The sequence below is a fragment of the Vigna radiata genome, chromosome 6, assembly GCF_000741045.1.
Source record: "Vigna radiata var. radiata cultivar VC1973A chromosome 6, Vradiata_ver6, whole genome shotgun sequence".
Taxonomy (NCBI): domain Eukaryota; kingdom Viridiplantae; phylum Streptophyta; class Magnoliopsida; order Fabales; family Fabaceae; genus Vigna; species Vigna radiata.
The window spans coordinates 16,454,858-16,459,358 of NC_028356.1; the positions used below are offsets into that span (position 1 = coordinate 16,454,858).

Sequence of the window (4,501 nt, forward strand, 5' to 3'; positions counted from 1 at the left end):
TATCAGTGTTCTTAAACCAATTTATTAACGTTTTAAGTAGCACTGAGCCAATCTTTGATTGAAAAGGTTAATTGGAAGCCGTGTGTAACACTCTTAATTTGTATTTCATGAAAACATGTAAAAATTTAAAATTTCAACAATCATGAATAGGATTATTCTATTTTAATCAAGCAGAAAGGTATAAAAAAAATTACTTCCATATTCCACATCATGGTTATTTGATGTTTACAACTCAGTGATTAAATATGAAAATATACGACTACAAAACAATTTAAAACCATTCATTAAATATGCATGTCACTTGTAAAGCGTCCTCTGATGTCAATAAAATATAAAAATTTAAAAAGTTTACTCATTACATAAATATTAAATTTTAAACGAGATTGAAAATAATGATTCAGAATGTTACAACAAGATAACTTTCATATATAAAGAAATTTCTAGAACACAAATAAATTTTCCATTACATTTTCCCTCTCTCGTCCATTAGCTGCTCCAGAATCATTAGTACTCCTGTCTGAGCTCTCGTATATCATACATTATACGATCATAGCATATGTACATATATAAATAAAACACATTAAAATATGAGAGATAAAGAAACAAGAAAATTAAATAAGTTATCTTTCATAAGCTAATTTATAACTTACAATTTAAAATTTCTAAAATAAACAACTTTAATATATACTTATCAATATTTTTTTTTAACTCATCAAATTAGTTTATAAACTAATCAAATAAGTTAATAATTGATTTATTTACATTATCACGGTCATTCTTTTTATACGTACAAGTCATATTTCAAACTTACTTTCTAAACCAAATTTTTAAATATAACCAAACTCTGTACCATTTCTATTATTTTTCAAAGCACTTCAACTTAATTTACCACTTAATATACCTAATAAAACATTAAAAATATCTTAAAGTGAAGCAAATAAAAGATACCCATACAATTGCACTACAAAGAATCTCTATTAGTTACCACTCAAAACCTCAACGGATCTAACATATCTATTTATTCAAATCAATATTCAGACCAACAGAAAAAAATTCCTGCCATTTACATTAATGTGCCACAATATTCAGACCAAACATAAATAGTTTCCATTTAAACATATTACCTATTTATTCTAAGTTATAACACCTTATATTATATATACTATTTCCAATGTTTCCAAACTTAATATATCATGCAATATACTACCCCTAAAGGTTCTTCGAATTTGATAATCTGTAAAAGATTCCAATCAACCCAGCTTATACGAACATTTCTCATCTAATATAATTCTCTTTAAATTAATTAATAGCCTAACAGAATAGCTTACAGTCAGAATATGAAATCACCAACTTCCACACATATTATACTATATTACAAGTCAGGAATCATTTAGAACTTAGCACAATTCATGCAAACAACATAGGCACACCTATATCTATAAAGAAACATATCAAAATATAGTGAGAATAGGATATTTCAGCTTTAACAAATAGAAGCCTCCAATCATACCCTTCGGTTCTGCAGAATATATTCATTTTTAAAGAATTATCTTCCATAAGCTAATTCTTGCTGTAAGTTCACGATATCTACATCTTAACATTTATTCCTTACCATTCACATCTTAACGTAGCATGGCCCTAAACATTCCAAATTCTCATGCATAGAACACAACTCCATACTTTGCTGGATATCATCCAGTTCAACTTTAGACCCTTATCTTATTATTTCTCAATCATAATTTACATTTGTTACTTCCCGTTTACCATAAATCTATCTCTAACAACTTTTCTAAATTATAACAAAACAACTCAAATTAATAACTACTAAACCAAAATAATCCATACAAGCCATGTTCGCTCTAATTTGCGTCATAACATTTTCAGACCAACAAAATAGTTTTCATTCAAACATGTAACCCAACAGAGCATACTCTAATGTTCCAGTTCATAACCATTTCAAATTTTGATACCCAATACCATTCTGCACAACCATATCACCAATTATTTCCTTATTCATAACAAAACATAAAGTATTCCTGTTTCCCATTTTATCAAATTAGTTTCATAGTAATCATAGATACCGAACTGGAAATATAACACATAACATTTGCAAGATTTAGAATCATCTTTTAACCTTCCAAAACATATTCAGAGTGTTATATATATGGGAGTAAAAGTTCTATCTTATATCAAGTAAACAAAGGTCTATCCGAAATCTTATAAAGAAAATAGACCAGGTGTCCTACCATGTGTAATAATTTTCATAAAAGTCCTTTGCATCAACTAAGCTCACGGAAGTGATAAAAAGCTACACAAAATAGAAATTTCACATCAGACATAGGCTGCCCCACACTTATGTATGGTTCTCGTTAATGTGAGAGGAAAGTTATGGTATCATAAAATAACAATGTGTTGATTACAATCTATACCTTCCATCAGTTTTTGCCAAGCACCATGTCCAAGTATTAAAATACACTAAAATAGTAAAAGAAATTTGCACAATTACTGAAAAGGCTGAACCACCATTTTGGTAAGGTGGGACAACATCTTTTAAAAAGAGATACATTAGTAACAATACTACAAATCAGAATAGTCAAGTTTAACTAATTACTTCTTAGTAACCAAGATTCAACAACAACTAGAGTCCATTTAACTATTATCTAAAACAGAACTATAATACATAATATAGGTCTAAAATCAGAAAACTAATGCATCATAAATCTCCAAATTAACTGGGCCAAGAAGAGACATACCTAACATAAGTAATTTATTACCTAACGAGGAGTTTGTTCATTAATATGCCAAGAGGCAGAATCAAGCTTTCAAACTAACTTTCATGACTTCAATGAATATTTTAACATACTACCCAAGATCTCTTTTCCTTGTAACTCAGATTTACAAGGCATATAGGAAGTTCTAGCATTCGTAAGGTAAGGTAAGGTAGAAACACAAGTCAATCAAAGGGATCAACATACATCAACCATTCCAAATAAAGCATTACAAGTTATTCATGGATTAGCTCCCTTACCTCAACTCTAGCAGCTCCAACTCATTTACATAGTCTAAGGTGTCTCCAAACATCTAGATCTATTGAGTTTGTCCAGCTTCTCTACCTTGGAAAGGAGAAACCAATGAAAATAAGTGGAGAAAAGAATACAAAACACGTAAAGAAAGAAAATTAAAAGGAGGCTACAGTTTTCCTTAACCAAAAACAAGTATTATATGTGCTTTAATAACTGTTCTGGACTAAAATGTGAAGTTATGTTTCTTTTACATCAAAGGCAAACCAATCACCAAAGCTAATACGAATGGGTGATGAAGAGCACAAAAAATAAAATTCAATTTGCGGTTCAAACCACCAATCAGTACAAAAAAAATAGCATTCCATTTTTAAACCAAAACAACTACTCAAAAGGATAAAATTAGGGCAAATAAAAATACAAAACCCCTACCTTAAAGTTACTTACGAGAGACGCGAAAATGAAAAAAACCTTCAACTTCACCGCCACCGGAAACCTGCAGAACCACCGATTGGAAGCGGCACAACAATAACCTCCACAACCACCGATTGAGAGAGCGGCACAATAATGCTAAAGCCTCACACCGAACAATAAATTCCACAAGCACCTATTGAAGCACCTCAGAATCAGAAATTGCGTTAAAAAAATCACCTATTGAAGCAACTCAGAGAGGCCAACAACAAAACCTAAATGTAATTTTTGAACGAGGAAAGGAAGAAAAAGAACGAAACCCAAATTTTCCTTTCTTCCCGTTTTACCCACATCCACTGTACACTTTTTTTTCTAAAAAGTTGACGTGGAGCGTGTCAAATGAATGTCACCTCCACATCAGCGTGTCAACGTATTGGAACCCATAAGAAAGTTATACACTCCTTCTATGTATTGAAATTTTCTAACTTATATTGAATAATTATTTTAAAGTATATACTTTTATTTAGTTCAGTGTATCAAATTTATACCATTGTTAAAGTGCATGTGTATGTATACCATTTGATGAGTATGAGAACCTTTGATATCTATCCAATGATANGAAAAAAAAAATGGAAACAAAAGAAAAATCATGTCATTACCACACAATTGGAAGAGAATTTTACTGTTCCTTAAGATTCTATATTTCTAAACAAGACTCTTGAAACTTTTAAGATAATGTTGAGCTTGATAAGTAATGGCTGCGATGCAGAGCATATAGCCAAAGGTGAAAGGTACAAACACCAAACTCAAATGAGCCTTTTACTAAATCCTCAATTATTTCCCACCAAAACTCTAAAACTTTCCAAGTCATACATACATACACTCCATGATTCNCTTTTCTTGTGCTTCCAATTTTGACTACTAGCCAAACACGCAACACCATGCAACCAAACTTAAGTCACCAGGAAAAAAACATATATGATCTAATAAGAGGAAAAAATTATTATATTCGAAAGCCAAGATATTATTAGAAATATGCAGGCTGTACACGAGTTGCCATAATCCAATTG

The 4,501-nt window shown here is 30.6% G+C and overlaps 1 long non-coding RNA gene across 3 annotated transcripts in view; it reads right to left on the reverse strand.

The window, feature by feature from the left end:
• Nucleotides 1-301: 301 nt before the first annotated feature.
• Nucleotides 302-4,501, reverse strand: part of LOC106765148 — an 18,811-nt gene continuing 14,611 nt past the window's right edge. Inside the window, exons 3-5 of one of the 3 annotated variants that reach the window (XR_001376014.2) lie at nt 3,453-3,627; nt 3,029-3,113; nt 302-2,308 (exon numbers count right to left, since the gene is read on the reverse strand). This is a non-coding gene — a long non-coding RNA (uncharacterized LOC106765148). Of the gene's footprint in view, nt 3,114-3,452; nt 3,672-4,501 lie in introns of all 3 variants that reach the window. The other 2 variants (XR_002668200.1, XR_002668199.1) reach the window with 2 other exon arrangements.